At 46.0% G+C, this 24,895-nt stretch overlaps 1 pseudogene; it reads right to left on the bottom strand.

Annotated features, from left to right (window-relative positions):
• Positions 1–5,828: 5,828 nt before the first annotated feature.
• On the bottom strand, positions 5,829–8,908 carry LOC124705566 (annotated as a pseudogene).
• Positions 8,909–24,895: the final 15,987 nt, after the last annotated feature.

Genomic DNA, 24,895 nt, shown 5'->3' on the forward strand with positions numbered 1-24,895 from the left:
CGACCGTTTGGTTCTGGAGGGAGCGGCACGAAGCTCTTTTTGTGTGTGGACATCAAGTGACTATGGATCCATGATAAAAATCAGAAGAAGAGAATATCATCAATGCCGGATGGGAGGACTAGCTAAGGGAGGTTCAAGTCTCCGCGCTGTTGAGGGACTTGCTTGGTGTTCTGGGGTTCACAGCAGCAGTATGAAAGTGGAGGCGACCGCACATGTGAAGTTCATAGTCCTACCTTTCAGGGTGCAAGGTCTGGCCTTAACTGGTGTTGTGCCTGGCGATGATGTTATTGGAGGCATTGTTTTGAGAGCGGGGACTATCTTCAGGGTGAAAACCTAAGATCTTTAATCGGGCGACGACGATGTTAGAGCACTGTTTCCTTCTCGGAGGCTTCGCTTTTGGAGAGTTTGTATTTCAGGTGTTGTCTTGGTGGTGGATGTATTGCTGTTGTTTGGCTCGAGATACTGTAGCGAGACTTTTGTTTCTTAGTTTTATTTTTTATTTTTGGCTACGTGCATCCGTAGTGCCATTAGGATAGTGCGTTGTTGCAGAGGCTGGATGTAATTAGTATCTTTTAATATTAATATATTTTCCTTTGTCTAAAAAAAAGCTTTGATTGCTTCTGCATGGTAAGCAGTATTACACTTGTGATTGATACACGCGAGAGAAAAAAATGTTTGGTGCCAAACGAGACCAGAACAGAAAGGCACTCTTGCTCTCTCAGCTGGCTGAGCTTTTTCTTTAGCGGGTGAATAGCATCTTTCAGCGGAATTGGCTGAAACGAAATGTCCTCTGTCTGAGTAACTGCATAACGATGCTTCACAACGGCCATTAAAAGTTTGAATTATGTGAACTGAGCGGGATATATAATTTTTCCACGTCAGAGCTGACCCACACACACACACAATCCAGTGAGCCTGGGACCCACCTTGTTGTGGGACCCACAACTAGCCCAGCTTAGCTCCTCTGCTTCAGATCTCTCCATTGTGGGACCCACAACTATCCCAGCTTAGCTCCTCTGCTTCAGATTAACTGGTTATGTTAGTTTATGTTTGAATGTATGCTAAATGAGATGCATAACTTGGACGTTGGCTTTTCGTCATAAATCAATGTGGCATCAATTCGATCAAAATTTTCTACGTTTTTTCAGTTAACGAAGTGTTGCGTTCCCAAAAAAAAGTTGTAATTGTTGCCCATTTAACGATCGTGTTCTTGGGGATCAATGTCTGCACATTCTACCTGTCATTTAACTAGCGTGTCTCTCTCAATCACCCGCATGCTGCCATCAACTAACACAGCCTTACAGGAAAAGAATTTGATACAAAATTCGAATGTCTACCGCTCAACCCCATCTCCCCTATTTTTAGCGGCCACTATGAGCTAGCGGAAGTGAACAAGCAAATCAAACTGAAATCAAGCTGCAAGATGCGAAAAATACCGACTACAAGTTCCCTCTAGCGGCTCTATCTCGTTCCCCTTGTTCAGCATGTCGAGCCTCCACAATCTAGGGTTCAAATGAGAACGATCAGATATGTGCATAGCCTTCTACCAGGGAAAACACTCTAGGAATATACACGGGGAAAGTAATTTTATGAGACAAAGGAAAATAATTCTATGGGATCTGGTCTACAAATTCATCTCTGAGGACCAACTCTAGCAATTGACACGGAAAAAATAAATGTATGGAACAAAGAAGAATTTTTTTTCTGATGAAAATATATATTTTGTAGAGAAACTAGGCGGTAGCCGGCCGGAGGTCGGTGCTCCATTGGGGGGAAAATGTGTGGGAAGAAGAAAGCAAAGAAGGGAAAACTATGTGGATGATTTTCCATATAAATGAGTTACAAATTACACAAGTCAGAAGTCACCGACATTGTTTGTTTGCCAAGAGAGAATTATAGTTAACAGTAAAATGGAACTACCAGGACCCTTCCACAGCGAATTTGCGTCTAGAACCGTCGGATTCGCTGATCGAACGCTCCAGATCAACCTAGCATTCCCGCAGTGTCGCTGAACATGTTGTACTTCGTTGAATCGTTGTAAACAGGCCAGCCCATCGTTAGCGGGCTTCTACTCCACATAACGACCAGGGCTCCTCCTGGTTAATCGGGCTACGAAATGCTTAATGGGCCGTACCAGTTGAGCCCTTATATTCTTCTCTTTCCTTCCGAAACGTGAACACAGCACGGTCCCCGTCCCCTCCCCTCCCCTCCCCTCCCCTCCCGATGTAATCGTAGGGCAAAATCGAGGCGCGCCGCCATTGTCGTCCTCGTCACCGAGGGAGGGAGAGGGCTAGGCGGCGCGGTGCAGCGCTATCCTTTCCTCTGCCAATATATCTACTACCTCACACCACCTCCATGCCCCGTTGCTCTGTGTCGGTTTGAGGGAGATGAAGATGAGCACCAGGGGAGTCGAGCTTGAACAGGACAAGGCTTTTCAGTTGCCAATCTTCACTCGTCTGACCTGGACATTGATTGGCGGAGGCCCATGGAGACCGCCCTCGCAGCCAACGCCGGAAGCCGGTCTGCCTCTCCGTGAAAATCTTACCCTTCCAGGTCCAGCCATGACCATTGGATCTTTCATGCCAGCGGTGTCCCTGTCCGGCCATGCCCTCGCCGCCGCCGCCATCTCTCAGGTCATTTCTCCAAGCCCTTTGATAACAGAAGACACCGATTTACTAGATCTTTGAGCTAATCTAATTTACTAACAGAGGAGACATGGTTGTATGTTTTACTGCTCATGGTCTGATCAGGCCTCCAGGGCCACTGCACACCAGCACACCACCATGTCTCGTATGTTCTCCAGTCTTGGACTACTTGCTCGTGCCTTTTCAGATACAGTTCTATTACCTGAGTTTGTGATGTATATAAATCACCAACGACATGTGCATATATGCCTCTTGTTTGTGGACAGTGTTCATTTGTATGTGCTATATGTGTGCAGCTCAAGGCCTGGAGCAGCAAATGCCGATTCTGGTGTCTCCGTCATGGAATGGCAGGTGTGTTATTTCCCCCCTAATGTCTCTGAAACTTATCATGTTCTTCTACTTCTGTGTGTATCCATTTATGAATGAATAGAAACTATCTGAATGTGCACGCTTAGCCGCGTTGGCAAGTGAGACCTTCACTGATATGGTGTTGTTTACAACCACTTCAAAGCATTGGATGAAGCCCGGTGGGTGGCATAGATCACGCAGCGACGGCAGACTGTTGCGCCTCTGCCTCTCCCGGTCTCCCCAACCAACCTAGCTTCTCTCCCTCCTGGAGCGGCATACCCTCCCCTTGTAGAGATCCCCCTTTTAAGAATCGAGCATTTTGGGGGTAAATTGTGTCTCGAATTTTATTCCATGGCTTCAGTTATTACTATCAATAAATTATCAAGAGATACATAATTAGGAGATTGGCAATTTTTTTTAACATCTGATCGGTGCATAGTGTTGGTTTCTTCGCTGCTCATGTATGAAGAAACATGTTTGAATCTCTTTCTGATATAGAGGGTTTAATCTTTGAAGGGTGCCAACCCAGAGGAGATACATCCTTCAGTGTCAACTAGCTGCCAACTATTCAATAAACGGCAAGTGTCCTCTTGGTCCCATGAGAATAATAGGTATTTCAATTGCATGGATAAAATTTTCAATATAAGCATCGCCTTTGTTTATTTTTTTACATTAGGATGATCGTGTTTTCACCTATTCTGGGAATTTCCCCTGCTGTTCGAACCAACCAACTACTACAGGCCTTCGGCTAAACAGCCAGCACTATTTTCAGTCCCCGAAGGAATTGAACAATAGATTTTTTCAATGTTCCCTGCCTACTTCGTCAACCACATATTCTTTTACTGATAATTTCCTTCAAAAGTCTGTAAACAGTTTGCTCACGTGTGCGTCTAGCTCTATATTACCTACATATATGGTATGTAAAGCCTAACTTACAGATTTTGAAGTATATTAGTGACTCAGTCAGTCATATGCTACAAGCTAGAGTTACAATTTTGAAATACTTAACAGTAGTGAATTCACTGTAGAAGTTCTTTAGACAAGATAAAAATATCCAACCGATGGATGTTCGGAGTAGGGTTAAGGAATGTTGGATATTGCTACAACTAGCACGATGGGGTGTATGAAAAGGTTTTTAAAGGGTGATATGTATTTTGAACAACCACCTATATAAATAAACTTAGATGATGTACAGCACCTACAGTTTTTTTCCTAGACTAATTAAGTTTTGAAATTATGTTAGGATATCCTTACATGATTGACGATGTGTTAACTACTTGATATCCTTACATGGTGGACTCAATGAAGATTTTGATGGTATCATATATAAACCATGTTTCAGAGCAAAGTACTTGGATTGCCATCCAAATGAAGAGGCAGCTCAATTTTCATTGTTGTAAATTTCTTAATTTTGCATGCTTTGTTTTTTTTTTGTGAAAATAACTTTTATGGTAGTTAGCTGACCTTGCAATACATTTATCATTGAACGCATGAATGTTTCGTTTGCCTTAAGACTGGGTAACTATTGTTCCAGAGGTCAGCATGCTTGAACTCACGAACAACAAGCTGACTAGAAGACTACTTTGTTTTGTGTTTTATACATGGTACCATAATTTTTCTAGACCAGGAATGTATATGCAGGAATTAGGACAGATATATTTCACTTGTACATATACGATCAATCATATATATTAGATGTTACCATCCATAAGCTGCGAAATTTGGACCTGCTTTGCGCTCCCATGTGAAAAGTGTACATTTAACGAAAGCAATTCATATCACTGAAATTCCTACCTGGCTGAGTCTTAGTATATCAACAAAAATGCTTGTCATTCAATCGCAACCCAGCGCTCCCATGTGAAAAGTGTACATTTAATGAAAGCAATTCATATCACTGAAATTCCTAGCTGGCGAAGTCTTAGTATATCAACAAAGATTCTTGTCATTCAATCGCAATCCCTAGGCAGGCACGGACATTATCCTTGCCGATCTAAATCTCTTTTATGTTGGGTAGTATAAGTTGCCAAATGTAAGAAAATTTGAGAAAATGACAATGGATTCTATTAATTTCAAAGTCAATAATTGATTAAAATTTAAAAATAAAGTAAAGGGGAGATACAAATTTGAAAAATTTACAAACCAAATATGGATTTTATATTTTAGGAAAAATAAATTAAGTAATAAATAACTATTTAGGAGGAAAATAATAGTTAAGAGAACGTAGGATAATAATTAGCAACTTTAATATGTGGAATTTTAAATAATTCAAGTTTAAATTATAACGAGTTTTTAAAAATGGTGAGCAAAAAGGCCTCCTTCTATCTTCTTGTTTCCTCTATATTCTCGGATTATACCACTGATCGTTCGAGATTATCCAGTCACACCGCTATGGCCTTTTACCGTGCCACCTTGCCCTTTTGTTCTCCACCATTTTGCTGGCTGCTCCGAAGATTGATTTGGGGCCTTTCTCCTGAAGTGCACGGATTTGCTGTTTCGCCGCCGACACTCCGTGAGCAGGATTTTCTGGCCTAGACCGTGCACGTGCCATCCTCTAAGATTGTTGACCAAGCTACCCGTCTTCCTTCCATTAAGGATGCAGCAGGAACACTGCCTCAGCCCTCACCATTTCCGCCATACTGGCCGCGATCTGCAGAGAGGCAACAACCACCATGGAGGCGACGGGAACATCTGCAACTCCAACGCCGCAGCAACGTGCCTTTCTTTCTCGGGCTCAACGTCCGAGTTGAATTCAGACTGCTTTGCGTGGTGAGATGATTGGTTATAAACGGAGCGTAATTCCCCATCATTCTGTTAATCGCTATATCTTGTTTCTTTCTAAGTTTTCCTCATATCTATATCACTTGTTGGGGTGATCTGTGACGGTTGTGTGCTTTGTAAGTATCTGTTATTTGGATTAGATTCTTGGCTGAATTTGAGTGACGTGGTTTTCCCCCACAGCGCCACCATTTATGCTTGTCCTTCCTATGCCCCTGAGAAAACGGCTCAAAGTTTCAAGTGCTATCCCTGACATGGTGACATTCAGTAATACCGCATTCATGCTTGGAGAGTGAAACAGCCTACAGGGATATTACCGTATTAGATACTGTGTTAATGCTCCAGATCATTCAATTAATTATCCTATGTAGCATATAGATTGTGGCGGTACAAAGTGTACAGGTGAGTTCTGTGTTTCCATGTGGCACAAAAAAATGATTGTGTTCAATACTGCATAGATTAATGCCAAGTTGTTAGATACACCTTTCCTCACATTTCCAGTTTCTTCCGAGGTTACTACATATATATTTTTCCGAGGTTACTACATATATATTTTTTTGCTCTTAGGTTCCTTTAGAGAGGCAACAACCACCATGAAGGGCCGTAGAGAGCTCCTCCCAGCATCGCCTTTGCTCTTATTGTCCTGTCGCAGAAAGACAATGGTAACAAAGATGTCAGACACTGAATTACAATTCTTTTCTGTTGGTGATGGTGCCATGGTTCAGTCCTAAATGTTCAAGGACAACACAAAAGAGACTTCGCCACCAATCCAACATTCATGTTCAGGTACAACTCGTACTTCCTCCTTACTCTTTGTTTGGGTTCAACTTGAAGAGAAATAATCCAATTGCAGGTGCTCAATTGTGTGAGCACTGGTGCTTCCATTTTTTTTCCATGTTCGGAGACTTGGCTCAAACATGTCCAGTTTGGTGTTCTTAAAAACTCACTCTTGTCTACTCTTTTTTTTCCCTGAAAGTGAGCTATAATTGAGCAAAAGGGCGTTGTAGCTCTAGCCTAATAGCTCGAGTAGTACCTCAAGTCAAAACCACAGGGTATTTGGTGGAGGAACTGCTCTTTGATCTTAACAAGGCCGTGAGGCCATGTAGAGGCGGCATGAAATTGTAATGTGTAGGCATGTACAAAGAGGAGCCATTGATGAAATATGAAAAGCGATATCAGTAGCCATGCGTGGATTTCATTATTTCTTCAGCTCTAGGCAGTAGCACTTATGTGATGTCTTATAGACCAATATTTACTTGAATCGGCCTCACTCATTTATGCAATGTCATGTATCGATATGCTTTGGATATTCTTTGTATATTCTCATATATCTATATCACATATTTAATAAGGTATTTGTATCATACAAGTTTTCTCAAAAACGCTTACCATTTTTCTTCAAGATGGACGGGCGCGGCAACGCGCGCCTTGTATGGTCTAGTGAGGACGTAAGATACAAGCAGCTTGGCTATGATTGCAAGCCTATAGATTAGGAGGAGGCCGGAAGAGGCACACGAAGATAGGCATGCAGCAGCAAATCGGTCTTCCTCTTGGCCGTCATCCCAAACACCTCGGCCATGTCGAGTTGAGCCGGAAGGGTGCCCTTGGGGAGCTCCCAGTCAAAATGGAAGAGCAGGCTGGCCAGCGCCAGCTCCATGGCAGGGAGGCTGAAGTTCATCCCTGGGCAGATCCTCCGGCCGGCACCGAAGGGCAAAAACTGGAAGTGTTGCCCCCTGAAGTCCACATGAGCGGCTTGAGCAGGTTCCTGGAACCTCTCGGGACAAAACTCCTCCGCGTCGGAGCCCCAGTTTTGGTTGTCCCGGGCGATCGCCCAGGCATTGACCAGCACCATCGCGCCCTTGGGCACGTCATAGCCCAGGACGCGGCAAGGCTCCTGGCACTCCCGTGGCATCAGCAGCGGCCCGGGCATGTGCAGCCGCAGCGTCTCCTTAATTACCAGTTGCAGGTAGCGTAGCTCTGGTAGGGCCTTCTCCGGGACGTGGCTCTGTCCTGCTAGGGTTGCGCGCACCTCTGCCTGCGCCCTGCCCAACACCTTTGGGTTCCTCATCATCTCCGCCATGGCCCAGTTGAGCATCGTCGCCGGGGTCTCGCTCCCGGCCACGAAGAGATCCTGCAACGAGCAACTAGAAAGTTTGGCAAACACGTACCGGCCGAGATCTCTGCCTCTGGCTCTGGCTCTTGGTTTACGTACGTACATACCGTGATCATGGCGCGGATGGTTCCCATGTGGAGAGTCGCGTCTTCCGTCTGGATTCTTAGCAGCACGTCTAGAATGTTTTCGTCTCCGTTGCCAGCACCGACGACTGCCCTCCTGGCGCGATGCTCCTCGATGATGCCGTTGGTGACATGCCTCATACGTCGGGACGCCGCCTCCAGCCGTCGCGTGGTACCGCAGAATGCGCGAGCGAGGCGTGATGAAGGGAACAAGTCGCTGAGGCTCAACACCGCGGCCACCCTGATGCCCTCGTCAAGGCACTCGATGAAGGCGTCCCGGTCCGTGATCTCGTCGCCCAACACGGCTCGCGCCACCGTGTTGTTGAAGTAGGCGACGAGGCGGAGCTGACGTTCACGGCCTCGGGCTGCAGGGACTGGGACGCCAGGGACGCCACGAGCTTCCGGGCCTCTTCCTCGCGGATCTTGTGGAAGGACTGCACCTTCCGTGTGCTAAGCAGCTCGTTGACGCAGAGCTTGCGAACCTGGCGCAAGTGCTCGCCCATGGGCGCCAACACGATGCCCACGCCATGGCTTATGCTTGCGCTCGTTGTGCTAGTCCGGGGCCGCGTTGCGAAGACGGCATCATGGGTTTTCAGGATTTCTCTCGCGGCGCTGGCCGACGAGGCCACCACAACGTGGATCTCACCCAGACGGAGCAGCATCAGAGGGCCATGCCGTCGGGCCAGCTCCCGCATCCGGTAGTGTGGAAGGGCCCCAACCAGGCTGTGCAGGCTACCAATCACCGGCAGCTGCCATGGCCCCGGCGGTGGGTTTTTGCCCCGGCGGTGGTTGCCTGGCCTGAGCTTGACGAGGAGGAGGAGAGGGACTAGTAATAAGATTGTGGCCAAGAGGACAGGGTAATTACAAATGTAGTAGTACAGCGCAGCTTGATCTTGGTGCGCCATGCCACGGGATCTGCCCTATGCCTCATGCTTCTGCTCCATTATATAGCGGCGGCACACAACACAACTGGTTGCACATGATACCAGTTGACCAGCTAATTATACTAATATAAATGGATAATTAATCGAGACGAGGGCATGTGAATGGCGGCTAAGCTATGTTGCCCCTCTTTCTCTCACGATTAATTTCAGAGGACAGAGTGTTTTGCATGCGTACAACTTGCAGATTTCCTGATTTCTCGTTCTGTTTTCTTCAGCATTAAGGTGAAACCTGCGTGATGGTGTCACGCATCTAAAAAAAGTTACAAACAAATGCCACCGCACTAACTAACAACACATCGTTCCATTTTGTTTTTGAAAGGACGTGATACTTGCCACCTGTCCCGTGGACGATACAAAATGGCTCATCATTGGCGACTTCAACCTCATTTACCAAGCGGAGGATAAAAGCAACAACAATCTTAACTTCCGCCTTATGGGTCAATTCAGGCAGGCCCTCACCGCATGCCAGCTCAAAGAATTGAAGCTTCTAAACAGAAAGTTCACGTGGAGTAATGAGAGGGAATCGCCAACTTTGGTGCGGCTTGACCGGGCTTTCTGCAACCCTAGTTGGGATCTGGCGTTTGAAAACCACGTGCTTCAAGCTCTTTCGTCCTCCCTCTTGGACCATTGTCCTCTTCTGCTCTCCAATTAGAGCGGTCCTCGGAAGCCTCCGGTTTTCCGCTTTGAATCCTTCTGGACTAAAATGCCGGGTTTCCAGAATAAGGTTAAGCAAGCTTGGTCCGCGACATCAACCCACACCCAGCCAGTTCATGTCATAAATCACAAACTGAAATCCACGGCGCATGGTTTAAGAGCGTGGAGCAAGAGCCTCTTTTCCGACTGCAAGCTTCAGCTTCTTATGGCTCTTGATGTCATCCTCCAGTTGGACGTGGCGCAGGAATCCAGGACCCTCTCCAAAGAGGAAAGGGCTCTTCGTGCGGAACTCAAGCGGAGAGTAAAAGGCCTGGCGGCTCTAGAAAGATCTCGGAAACGACAGGCCTCAAGAATATCCTACCTTAAAGAAGGTGATGCCGACACTAAGTTTTTCCATCTGCGGGTTAACGCGAGGAGACGCAAAAACCACATCATGAGACTCAAGCATAATGATGGATGGTCTACGGCTCATGAGGACAAGGAGAAGCTCATTTTTTATCGCTTCTCCCAAACGTTAGGCCGCCCTCCCCCCGCCAGCTGGACCTCAACTGGGCTGTTTTAAACCCAACCGTTCACTCGTTGGAGGACCTCGGTTTGCCCATCTCTGAACTTGAGATCAAGGAGGCGATCGATGACATGCCTGCGGATAAGGCCCCCGGTCCTGACGGTTTCACCATATCTTTTTTCCGGTCGTGCTGGGATACCATCAAGGGAGATCTCATGCGGGTCACAACGCTTTCTCCGAGCTGTCGACACCCAACTTCCACATCGTCAACTCGGCCAACATAGTGCTCCTGCCCAAAAGAGACGGCGCCGAATCGATCTCTGATTTCAGGCCAATTAGCCTCATTCATGTGGTCCCGAAGATCATCGCCAAAGCCATGGCACGTCGGCTTAGCCCTAAGATGAACGACATTGTCTCTCATAGCCAGAGTGCCTTCATCAAGTCCAGATCCATTCATGACAACTTCATGTACGTCAGAAACACCGCCCGCCAGCTACATCGAAGCAAAACCCCGGCCCTTCTCATCAAGCTTGACATTGCCAAGGCCTTTGACACTGTGCGATGGGACTACATGCTCGACCTCATGCAACGCCTCGGGTTCCCACAAAGATGGCGTGCTCTCATGTCGACCATGTTTTCTACGGCTTCCTCCCGGGTCCTCCTCAACGGGATCCCTGGAAAGAATTTTTTCCACGGGCACGGCCTGCGACAAGGGGATCCCCTCTCACCCCTCCTTTTGGATATCGCCATCGACCCCCTTCAAAAAATTCTGGAAAGGGCCACGGATTCCGGTCTTCTTCATGGGATGCCTGGCGGCTTACAGGGTCCCCGAGTCTCCTTATATGCAGACGATGCAGTCATCTTCTTGACCCCCTCCGAGCACGACGTCTCGGCCCTGGCCAATATCCTTCAGAACTTCGGGGAGGTGTCCGGTTTGGTGACAAATGTGGCAAAAAGCTCCATAGCCCCAATTCGTTGCTCCGACATTGACCTTGCGTCGGTCCTGACAAACTTCCCAGCTGCTACTGTTCAGTTTCCACTCAAGTACCTGGGCCTGCCTCTGTCGCTTGGGAGGTTAAGGCGGGCGGATCTCCAACCCTTCATCGATAAGGCGGTTGCTCGTTTGAACCCTTGGAAGGGCAAATTTCTAAATAGGGCTGGCTGCACCGCTCTTGTGAAGTCGGTTCTCTCCTATCTGCCCATTTTCCTTTTGTCTGCCTTAAGAGTGGATAAGAGCATTCTAAAGGCCTTCGCCAAGATCGGCCGCGGTATGCTTTGGGCCTGCAAGGAAGTCGTCGCCGGGGAAATGCAAGGTCAATCGGCGTAAAGTCTGCCGTCCAAGAAATCTGGGTGGACTTGGGGTCCTGGACCTGGAGAAGTTCTCTCGCGCGCTCAGACTCCGATGGCTGTGGGATGAGTGGAACGCGCCGGAAAAACCATGGGTAGGATCTGAAACCCCTAATGATGCCACCGACAAAGATCTTTTCAACGCCGCTACTCGGGTCACCATTGGCGATGGTTCTAAAGCTTCCTTTTGGTCCTCCTCTTGGTTGGATGGTACTCCTCCGAAGATCATCGCCCCCTTGATTTTCATAGCCTCTTGAAGAAAGAACCGGTCGGTGCGGGATGCGCTGGAGGGTCAGAATTGGGTTGCCGACATAAACGTGGACTCTTTTACCGCCGAGCACTTGGAGCAATACGTCCGTCTTTGGAATATTCTCTCAACCATCCAGCCTATCCCCCGGCATTTCGGACTCCATCATCCGGACCATGTCGCCAAATGGCCGCTACTCAACCAGTTCCGCCTACAAGGACCAGTTCCTAACCGCTTTGCCATGCTCTTTCGGTAATCTCGTGTGGAAAACTTGGGCTCCACCGAAATGTCGCTTCTTCGCCTGGCTCGCCGTTCAAAACCGCCTTTGGACCGCGGACCGTCTCGCCAAACGGGGGTGGCCGCACCAGCCTTCTTGTCAGCTTTGTAGATGCACCCCCGAGACGGCGCGACATATCCTTTTCGAATGTCATTTCTCCAGAAGGATATGGGCTGCTGCTGTAGGATAACGTAGCATAGAAAACAAAAATTTTCCTACCGCGAACACGCAATCCAAGCCAAGATGCAATCTAGAAGACGGTAGCAACGAGGGGGTATCGAGTCTCACCCTTGAAGAGATTCCAAAGCCTACAAGATGAGGCTCTTGTTGCTGCGGTAGACGTTCACTTGCCGCTTGCAAAAGCGCGTAGAAGATCTTGATCACGATCGGTTCCGGCGCCACGAACGGGCAGCACCTCCGTACTCGGTCACACGTTCGGTTGTTGATGAAGACGACGTCCACCTCCCGCTCCAGCGGGCAGCGGAAGTAGTAGCTCCTCTTGAATCCGACAGCACGACGGCGTGGTGTCGGTGGCGGTGGAGAACTCCGGCGGAGCTTCGCTAAAGCACGCGGGAGCTATGGAGGAGAGGGGGCGGCTAGGGTTTGGGAGGGGGTGGCCGGCCTCAAGGGGGTGCGGCCAACTTGTGGCTTTGGTGTGTCCGACCCCTCCCCTATGCCCCTCATTATATAGGTGGATCCCCAAGAGTTGGTCTCCAAGTCTTCGAATAAGACCCGAACCAAAAACCTTCCATAGAGAGGGGAAACCTAGCCTAGCTAGGACTCCCACCAAGGTGGGAGTTCCACCTCCCATATGGGGGTGGCCGGCTCCCTAAGGGGGAGTCCACTTGGGACTCCTCCCCCACTAGGGTTGGCCGGCCATGGAGGTGGAGTCCCATGTGGACTCCACCTTCCTTGGTGGTTTCTTCCGGACTTTTCTAGAACCTTCTAGAACCTTCCATAGAACCTTCCGCGACATTTTATTCACATAAAATGACATCCTATATATGATCTTATTCTCCGGACCATTCCGGAACTCCTCGTGATGTCCGGGATCTCATCCGGGACTCCGTACAAATATTCGAACTCCATTCCATATTCAAATACTACCATTTCAACATCCAACTTTAAGTGTGTCACCCTACGGTTCGTGAACTATGCGGACATGGTTGAGTACTCACTCCGACCAATAACCAATAGCGGGATCTGGAGATCCATAATGGCTCCCACATATTCAACGATGACTTTAGTGATCGAATGAACCATTCACATACAATACTAATTCCCTTTGTCTCGCGATATTTTACTTGTCCGAGGTTTGATCTTCGGTATCACTCTATACCTTGTTCAACCTCGTCTCCGACAAGTACTCTTTACTCGTACCATGGTATGTGGTCTCTTATGAACTTATTCATATGCTTGCAAGACATTAGACGACATTCCACCGAGAGGGCCCAGAGTATATCTATCCGTCATCGAGATGGACAAATCCCACTGTTGATCCATATGCCTCAACTCATACTTTCCGGATACTTAATCCCACCTTTATAACCACCCATTTACGCAAGTGGCGTTTGGTGTAATCAAAGTACCTTTCCGGTATAAGTGATTTACATGATCTCATGGTCATAAGGACTAGGTAACTATGTATCGAAAGCTTATAGCAAATAACTTAATGACGAGATCTTATGCTACGCTTAATATGGGTGTATCCATTACATCATTCATACAATGATATAACCTTGTTATTAATAACATCCAATGTTCATGATTATGAAACTAATCATCCATTAATCAACAAGCTAGTTAAGAGGCATACTAGGGACTCTTTGTTGTTTACATATCACACATGTATCAATGTTTCGGTTAATACAATTATAGCATGGTATATAAAAATTTATCATAAACATAAGATATATAATAATCACTTTTATTATTGCCTCTTGGGCATATCTCCAACAGTCTCCCACTTGCACTAGAGTCAATAATCTAGATTACATTGTAAGGAACCTAACACCCATGGCATTCTGGTGTTGGTCATGCTTTGCCCTAGGGAGAGCTTTAGTCAACGGATCTGCTACATTCAGATCAGTGTGTACTTTGCAAATCTTTACTTCTCCATCTTCGATGTACTCGCGAATCGAGTGGTAACGCAGCTTGATATGCTTCAGCCTCTTGTGTGACCTTGGTTCTTGTGCATTGGCGATGGCACCCATGTTGTCACGATATATGACTAGTGGGTCCAATGCACTAGGAACCACACCGAGCTCTATAATGAACCTCTTCATCCATACCGCTTCCGATGAAGCCTCCGAAGCCGCTATGTACTCCGATTCTCGTTGAAGACTTCGCCACCGTGCACCGCTTCGAGCTTGCCCAGCCTATCGCAGCACCATTCAATATAAACACGTACCCGGACCGTGACTTAGAGTCATCAGGATCAGTGTTCCAACTTGCATCGGTGTAACTTGTTACAACGAGCTCTTGGTCACCTCCATAACAAAGAAACATATCCTTAGTTCTTTTCAAGTACTTCAGGATATTCTTGACCGCTGTCCAAGTGTTCCATTCCTGGATCACTTTGATATCTGCTAGTCAAACTAACGAGCATGCGCTATATCCGGTCTTGTACATAGCATGGCATACATAATAGAGCCTACTCGCCGAAGCATAGGGGATCTGATTCATCCTTTCTCTTTCTTCTGCCGTAGCCGGTCCTTGAGTCTTACTCAAAACCTTGCCTGGTAACATAGGTAAAAACCCTTTCTTACTTTCGTCCATTCTAAACTTCTTTAGAATCTTGTCCAGGTATGTACTCTGTGATAGCCCTATTAGGCGTCTTGATCTATCTCTATAAATCTTGATGCCTAATATATATGATGCTTCACCAAGGTCTTTCATTGAAAAACTGTTATTCAAATAACCTTTTACACTCGCTTAATAGTTATATATCATTCCCAATCAATAATATGTCATCTACATATAATATCAGGAATGCTACGAGCTCCCACTCACTTTCTTGTAAATACAGGCCTCTCCATGACACCGTATAAACCCGAAGTCTTTGATCACCTTATCAAAGCGTCGGTTCCAACTTCTTGATGCTTGCTTCAGTCCATAGATTGAACGCTGAAGTTTGCATACTTTGTCAGGCATTTTTAGGATCGACAAAACCTTTGGGTTGTACCATATACAACTCTTCCTCAATGTCTCCATTAAGGAACGCCGTTTTGACATCCATCTGCCAAATCTCATAATCGAAAAATGCAGCTATTGCTAACAAAATCCTTACAGATTTTAGCTTCGCTACGGGTGAGAAAGTCTCATCGTAGTCAACTCCTTGAATTTGTCGGAAACCCTTTGCGACAAGTCGAGCTTTATAGACAAGTAATATTACCATCGGCATCCGTTTTTCTTTTGAAGATCCATTTATTCTCGACAGCCTTTCGGCTATCGGGTAAGTCTACCAAAGTCCATACTTTGTTATCATACATGGATCCCATTTCGGATTTCATGGCTTCTTGCCATTTGTTGGAATCTGGGCTCATCATCGCTTCTTCATACGTCGCAGTGGTCCTCATCATTGTTATCCACAATCATGACATTTAGACAAGGATCATACCAATCAGGAGTGGCACGTTCCCTTGTCGATCCGCGAGGTTCGTAGTTTCCTCGTTCGAAGTTTCATGATCATTATCATTAGCTTCCTCTCGTTGCCGATGTAGGCGGTACAGGTACAACTTCCGGCATTGCGCTACTCGATCAACGAGTATAGATTCATTAATCTCATCGAGTTCTACTTTTCTTCCAAGTCACTTCTTTAGTGAGAAATTCTTTCTCAAGAAAGGTTCCGTTCTTAGCAACAAAGATTTTGCCTTCGGATCTGTGATAGAAAGTGTACCCTATAGTTTCCTTAGGGTATCCTATGAAGACGCATTTCTCCGCTTTGGGTTCTAGCTTGTCCGGTTGTAACTTTTTTACATAGGCTTCGCAACCCCAAACTTTAAGGAACGACAGCTTAGGTTTCTTATTAAACCATAATTCATACGGTGTCGTTTCTACGGATTTTGATGGTGCTCTATTTAAAGTGAATGCGGCTGTCTCTAATGCATAACTCCAAAATGATAACGGCAAATCGTAAGAGACATCATAGAACGAACCATATCTAAGAGAGTTCGATTACGACGTTCGGACACACCGTTTCGTTGTGGTGTTCCCGGCGGTGTCAATTGTGAAAGTATTCCGCATTTCTTTAAATGCATGCCAAACTCATAACTCAGATATTCACCTCCGCGATCAGATCGTAGAAATTTAATCTTCTTGTTACGTTGATTTTCTACTTCACTTTGGAATTCCTTAAACTTCTCAAAAGTTTCGGATTTATGTTTCATGAAATAGATATACCCATATCTACTCGGATCATCTCGTGAAGGTTAGAACATAACGATAACCACCGCGCGATGCTACACTCATTGGTCCGCACACATCGGTATGTATGATTTCCAATAAGTCGGTAGCTCGCTCCATCATACCAGAAAATGGAGTCTTAGTCATTTTTCCCATTAGACATGCTTCGCATCTATCAAGTGACTCAAAGTCAAGTGATTCAAGTAATCCATCAATATGGAGTTTCTTCATGCGCTTCACTCCAATATGACCAAGACGATAGTGCCACATATAAGTAGAATTATCATTCAATTTAATTCGCTTAGCATCAATGTTATGTATATGCGTATCACTACTATCGAGATCTAACAGAAATAAGCCATTCTTTTCAGGTGCTCGACCATAAAAGATATTATTCATAAAAATAGAACAACCATTATTCTCAGACTTGAATGAATAACCGTCTTGCATTAAACAAGATCCAGATATAATGTTCATGCTCAACGCGGGTACAAAATAACAATTATTTAGGCTTAAAACTAATCCCGAAGGTAGATGTAGAGGAAGTGTGCCGACAGCGATCACATCGACTTTGGATCCATTTCCAACGCGCATCGTTACTTCATCTTTCAGCAGTCTTCGTTTATTCTTTAGTTCCTGTTTCGAGTTACAAATATGAGCAACCGAACCAGCATCAAATACCCATGTACTAGAACGAGAACCGAGTGAGATAAACATCTATAACATGTATATCGGATATACCTTCTTTCTTCTTCTTGACAAGGCCGCTCTTCAGATCCGCCAAATACTTGGAGCAATTACGCTTCCAGTGACCCTTCTCCTTGCAGTAATAGCACTCAAGCATCAGGCTTAGGGCCGTTCTTAGGTTTCATAGGAGGCGTGGCAGCTTTCTTGCCACCCTTCTTGAATTTTCCCTTAGACTTGCCCCTGTTTCTTGAAACCGGTGGTCTTGTTGACCATCAACACTTGGTGCTCTTTCTTGATCTCAATCTCAGCAGCTTTTAGCATGCCAAAGAGTTCGAGTAACTCCTTGTTCATGTTCTCGCATATTGTAGTTCATCACAAAGTTCTTGTAACTTGGTGGCGGTGATTGAAGGACACGATTAATCCCCAGTCTGTTAGGAATCACTATTCCCAAGTTACCGAGTTTCTTCGCATGCCCGGTCATGGCGAGCATGTGCTCACTAATGGAGCTGCCTTCTTCCATCATACAGCCGAAGAAATGTTTCGATGCTTCATAGCATTCCACGGCCGCATGAGTCTCAAAAATAGCTTTCAGCTCATTCATCAACTCATGAGGATCGTGGTGCTCAAAACGTTTTTGAAGATCGGATTCCAGCATCGCACAGGATGGCACACTCGAACTTGAGAGTACCGAGTTTTCCGAGTCTCGAAAACAACTTTTACTTCATCGGTTTCAGTTTCTGCAGGAGGGTCACCTAGCGGTGCATCAAGCACATATTGCAGATTTCCGCCAGAGAGGAAGATCCTCACATGACGGAACCAGTCGGTGAAGTTGCTACCGTTGCTCTTAAGCTTTTCTTTCTCTAGGAACCGGTTAAAATTGATTGGGGACGCCATCTCTACAACATATATTTGCAATAGTTTAGACTAAGTTTATGACAAATTGAGTTCAAATTTTAATTCAACATAATTAAAAATCTAGGTGAACTCCCACTCAAAACAATATCCCTCGCATTGTCTTAGTGATCACACGAACCAAATCCACCACACCATAGTCCGATCATCACGAGACAAGGTGTAATTTTAATGGCGAACACTCAAAGTGTTCATCATATCAATCATATGATTCATGCTCTACCTTTCGGTATCACGTGTTCCGAGACCATGTCTGTACATGCTAGGCTCGTCAAGGCCACCTTAGTATCCGCATGTGCAAAACTGGCTTGCACCCGTTGTATGCACTTGTTGATTCTATCACACCCGATCATCACGAGATGCTTCGAAACGACAAGTCTTGGCAACGGTGCTACTAAGGATGAACACTTTATTATCTTGAGATTTTAGTGAGGGATCATCTTATAATGCTACCGTCGCGATCTAAGCAAAATAAGATGCATAAAAGGATTAACATCACATGCAGTTCATATGTGATATGATATGGCCCTTTTGTCTTTGCGCCTTTGATCTTCATCTCCAAAGCACGGACATGATCTCCATCATCTTCGGGCATGATCTCCATCATCGTCGGCGAAGCACCAAGGTCAATGGCGCCGTCTTCATGATTGTCCTCCATGTAGCAACTATTACAACTACTTTGAAATACTACTCAACATGAAATTTAAAGACAACCATAAGGCTCCCGCCGGTTGCCACAATACAATAATGATCATCTCATACATATTCATCATCACATTATGGCCATATCACATCACCAAACCCTGCAAAAACAAGTTAGACGCTCTCTAATTTGGTTTGCATATTTTACGTGGTTTCGGGTTTTCGATATAGATCTAATCTACCTACGAACATGAACCACAACGTTGATACTAATGTTGTCAATAGAAGAGTAAATTGAATCTTTACTATAGTAGGAGAGACAGACACCCGCAAAGCCTCTTATGCAATACAAGTTGCATGTCGAACGAGGAACAAGTCTCATGAACGCGGTCATGTAAAGTTAGTCCGAGCCGCTTCATCCCACTATGCCATAAAGATGCAAAGTACTCAACTAAAGATAACAAGAGCATCAACGCCCACAAACCATTGTGTTCTACTCGTGCAACCATCTATGCATAGACACGGCTCTGATACCACTGTAGGATAACGTAGCATAGAAAACAAAAATTTCCTACCGCGAACACGCAATCCAAGCCAAGATGCAATCTAGAAGACGGTAGCAACGAGGGGGTATCGAGTCTCACCCTTGAAGAGATTGCAAAGCCTACAAGATGAGGCTCTTGTTGCTGCGGTAGACGTTCACTTGCCGCTTGCAAAAGCGCGTAGAAGATCTTGATCACGATCGGTTCCGGCGCCACGAACGGGCAGCACCTCCGTACTCGGTCACACGTTCGGTTGTTGATGAAGACGACGTCCACCTCCCGTTCCAGCGGGCAGCGGAAGTAGTAGCTCCTCTTGAATCCGACAGCACGACGGCGTGGTGTCGGTGGCGGTGGAGAACTCCGGCGGAGCTTCGCTAAAGCACGCGGGAGCTATGGAGGAGAGGGGGCGGCTAGGGTTTGGGAGGGGGTGGCCGGCCTCAAGGGGGTGCGGCCAACTTGTGGCTTTGGTGTGGCCGGCCCCCTCCCCTATGCCCCTCATTATATAGGTGGATCCCCAAGAGTTGGTCTCCAAGTCTTCGAATAAGACCCGAACCAAAAACCTTCCATAGAGAGGGGAAACCTAGCCTAGCTAGGACTCCCACCAAGGTGGGAGTTCCACCTCCCATATGGGGGGTGGCCGGCCCTCTAGGGGAGTCCACTTGGGACTCCTCCCCCACTAGGGTTGGCCGGCCATGGAGGTGGAGTCCCACGTGGACTCCACCTTCCTTGGTGGTTTCTTCCGGACTTTTCTAGAACCTTCTAGAACCTTCCATAGAACCTTCCGCGACATTTTATTCACATAAAATGACATCCTATATATGAATCTTATTCTCCGGACCATTCCGGAACTCCTCGTGATGTCCGGGATCTCATCCGGGACTCCGAACAAATATTCGAACTCCATTCCATATTCAAATACTACCATTTCAACATCCAACTTTAAGTGTGTCACCCTACGGTTCGTGAACTATGCGGACATGGTTGAGTACTCACTCCGACCAATAACCAATAGCGGGATCTGGAGATCCATAATGGCTCCCACATATTCAACGATGACTTTAGTGATCGAATGAACCATTCACATACAATACCAATTCCCTTTGTCTCGCGATATTTTACTTGTCCGAGGTTTGATCTTCGGTATCACTCTATACCTTGTTCAACCTCGTCTCCGACAAGTACTCTTTACTCGTACCGTGGTATGTGGTCTCTTATGAACTTATTCATATGCTTGCAAGACATTAGACGACATTCCACCGAGAGGGCCCGGAGTATATCTATCCATCATCGGGATGGACAAATCCCACCGTTGATCCATATGCCTCAACTCATACTTTCCGGATACTTAATCCCACCTTTATAACCACCCATTTACGCAAGTGGCGTTTGGTGTAATCAAAGTACCTTTCCGGTATAAGTGATTTACATGATCTCATGGTCATAAGGACTAGGTAACTATGTATCGAAAGCTTATAGCAAATAACTTAATGATCGAGATCTTATGCTACGCTTAATATGGGTGTATCCATTACATCATTCATACAATGATATAACCTTGTTATTAATAACATCCAATGTTCATGATTATGAAACTAATCATCCATTAATCAACAAGCTAGTTAAGAGGCATACTAGGGACTCTTTGTTGTTTACATATCACACATGTATCAATGTTTCGGTTAATACAATTATAGCATGGTATATAAACATTTATCATAAACATAAGATATATAATAACCACTTTTATTATTGCCTCTTGGGCATATCTCCAACAGCTGCGGCTTCATGGCTTTCTTGTCCGGATCTTCTCCGCTGCCTTGGGTCGGGAAGGCAGAAAGTGTTGGATTACTGGCACGCCATCGCCAAGACTCCTTCCTCTTCTCCCAAAGGGTTACGGACTGCCATCTTGCTTATCGCGTGGGAGATTTGGAAGAAAAGAAATGAGCGAGTTTTCAATAATACATCCTCTTTGCCTTCGGTCATCATGCACAAGATCAGGGAAGAAGGAAGAGATTGGATTCTTGCCGGCGCTAAAAACCTTGCGGAGCTCGTGACCTGACCCTTTTTCCCTTTTCTCTAGTTTTGGGGTTTTCTCCTTCCCCTTTCTTTTGTTTTTGTTGTTGGCATCAGCCAGACCTATGTTTGCTCCTCCTATATTAATATAAGGCAAAAGCTTTTTTGCCTCTTTTCAAAAAAAAAAAGATACTTGGAGTAATCAAATCCCAAATTATTCGCAACAAAAATAAAACTCCAGTTCGCATTCCGTCCGATCTATACACCACAAGTAGGCAGACACATCTCACTGGTGGAAAAAGGGCCTTCCATCCAGACCCATTAGTCCCCAAATATTTTGAACCGTGACTAATGGGACCTTTAGTCGCGGTTCGGGAGGCGAACCGCGACCAAAGGCCTGGGCCGAGGGCGCTCGGTGGCCAGCTGGTGCACGTGAGGGGCTTTAGTCACGGTTGGCCAGGCCAACCGCGACTAAAGGCCTTCGGGCACCTTTAGTCACGGTTTGCCAGGCCAACCGCGAGTAAAGCCCCTCCCCTATATACACCCATCCAGCAGCCACACTTAGCCATTTGGTGCCACTTCTCTTCACAAACTTCACAAGGGGTTGTTAGGTTTGCTTTTGGTTCCTCTTATGCACACAAGGTGTTTGATGAAATGTCCCAAGAGCATGAAACAAACATGATATGAAGTGTCGGAGCCACACTTGAGCTTCCTCATTTATTTTTTCCTCCTCGATCGCGGTTAGCAACTTGAACCTTTCATGTGTCATTGATAAAATATGCATGTGTGTAGTTCATTGTTTAATTTCTATTGTTTGTAGCTAGTTAGTTTAACAAATGCATGATGGTTAATTATATATTTTATATTATAATAATGCAGATGAATTGGCAATGGATGTACGGTAACCGACTCTCCGGCGAGTTCACTACGGGTTTGAAAGATTTCCTCGTAGTGGCTAATGCGAACAAGCAGTGGGGTTTTGTTATCTGTCCATGTGTTGCCTGTAAGAATCAGAAGGGTTACTCTTCCTCAAGAGATGTTCACATGCACCTGCTTCGGCAGGGTTTCATGCCAAGCTATAATTGTTGGACCAAGCATGGAGAAAGAGGGGTTATAATAGAAGAAGATGAAGAAGGGGATGATTTCATCGATGACAACTATCTTGATCATTTCGATGATACTTTCATGGAGGATGCTGAAGGTGGGGAAGGTGAAGAGGAAGGTGAAGAAGAGGCACATGATGAGCCCGTTGATGATCTTGGTCGGACCATTGCTGATGCACGGAGAAGCTGTAAAACTGAAAAGGAGAGGGAGAATTTGGATCGCATGTTAGAGGATCACAAAAAGTCGCTGTACCCCGGATGCGATAATGGTCTAAAAAAGCTGGGCTGCACACTGGATTTGCTGAAATGGAAGGCACGGGAAGGTGTAGCTGACTCAGGATTTGAAAACTTGCTAAAAATGTTGAAGAATATGTTTCCAAAGAATAACGAGTTGCCCGCCAGTACGTACGAAGCAAAGAAGGTTGTCTGCCCTCTAGGTTTAGAGGTTCTGAAGATACATGCATGCATCAACGACTGCATCCTCTACCGTGGTGAATATGAGAATTTGAATGAATGCCCGGTATGCACTGCATTGCGTTATAAGATCAGAGGCGATGACCCCGGTAACGATGTTGAGGGCCAGAAACCCAGGAAGAGGGTTCCCGCCAAGGTGATGTGGTATGCTCCTATAATACCACGGTTGAAACGTCTCGTTCGGGAACAAAGAGCATGCCAAGTTATTGCGATGGCACAAAGAGGACCGTAAGTCGGACGGGGAGTTGAGACACCCCGCAGATGGAACACAATGGAGAAAGATTGACGAGAGAGTTCAAAGATTTTGCAGGCTGACGCAAGGAACATAAGATTTGGTCTAAGTACAGATGGCATGAATCCTTTTGGCGAGCAGAGCTCCAGCCATAGCACCTGGCCCGTGACTCTATGGATCTACAACCTTCCTCCTTGGTTGTACATGAAGCGGAAGTTCATTATGATGCCAGTGCTCATCCAAGGTCCGAAGCAACCCGGCAACGATATCGATGTGTACCTAAGGCCATTAGTTGATGAACTTCTACAGTTGTGGGGCAGACCTGGTGTACGTGTGTGGGATGAGCACCAAGAAGAGGAATTTGACCTACAAGCGTTGCTTTTCGTAACCATCAACGATTGGCCTGTTCTTAGTAACCTTTCGGATAGACAAATAAGGGATACAATGCATGCACGCACTGCTTACATGAGGCCGAAAGTGTATATTTGCCAAATTGTAAGAAGAACGTGTACCTTGGGCATCGTCGATTTCTTCCGAAAATTCATCCAGTAAGAAAGAAAGGCAAGCATTACAACGGCAAGGCAGATCACCGGCCGAAGCCTGCGGAACGTACTGGTGCTGAGGTATTTGATATGGTCAATAATTTGAAAGTCATCTTTGGAAAGGGTCCTGGCGGACAATCAGTTCCGCAGGGAGCTGACGGGCACGCACCCTGATGCGTGCAGTTGACACACGTCCGTTGGGAACCCCAAGAGGAAGGTGTGATGCGTACAGTAGCAAGTTTTCCCTCAGAAAGAAACCAAGGTTTATCGAACCAGTAGGAGCCGAGAAGCACGTTGAAGGTTGATGGTGTCGGAGTGTAGTGCGGCGCAACACCAGGGATTCCGGCGCCAACGTGGAACCTGCACAACACAATCAAAGTACTTTGCCCCAACGTAACAGTGAGGTTTTCAATCTCACCGGCTTACTGTAAACAAAGGATTAGATGTATAGTGTGGAAGATGATGATTGTTTGCGAAGAACAGTAAAGAAGAATTGCAGTAGATTGTATTTCAGATGTAAAGAATTGGACCGGGGTCCACAGTTCACTAGTGGTGTCTCTCCCATAAGATAAACGAGATGTTGGGTGAACAAATTACGATTGGGCAATTGACAAATAAAGAAGGTATAACAATGCACATACATATATCACGATGAGTACTATGAGATTTAATCAGGGCATTACGACAAAGTACATAGACCGCTATCCAGCATGCATCTATGCCTAAAAAGTCCACCTTCAGGTTATCATCCGAACCCCCTCCAGTATTAAGTTGCAAACAACAGACAATTGCATTAAGTATGGTGCGTAATGTAATCAACACAAATATCCTTAGACAAAGCATCGATGTTTTATCCCTAGTGGCAACATCACATCCACAACCTTAGAACTTTCTATCACTGTCCCAGATTTAATGGAGGCATGAACCCACTATCGAGCATAAATACTCCCTCTTGGAGTCACAAGTATCAACTTGGCCAGAGCCTCTACTAGCAACGGAGAGCATGCAAGAACATAAACAACATATATGATAGATTGATAATCAACTTGACATAGTATTCAATATTCATCGGATCCCAACAAACACAACATGTAGGATTAGAAATAGATGATCTTGATCATGATAGGCAGCTCACAAGATCTAACATGATAGCACAATGAGGAGAACACAACCATCTAGCTACTGCTATGGACCCATAGTCCAGGGGTGGACTACTCACACATCGATCCGGAGGCGATCATGGTGATGAAGAGACCTCCGGGAGATGATTCCCCTCTCCGGCAGGGTGCCGGAGGCGATCTCCCGAATCCCCCGAGATGGGATTGGCGGCGGCGGCGTCTCGGGAAGGTTTTCCGTATCGTGGCTCT

This window comes from Lolium rigidum, chromosome 1 (genome assembly GCF_022539505.1).
Source record: "Lolium rigidum isolate FL_2022 chromosome 1, APGP_CSIRO_Lrig_0.1, whole genome shotgun sequence".
NCBI lineage: Eukaryota > Viridiplantae > Streptophyta > Magnoliopsida > Poales > Poaceae > Lolium > Lolium rigidum.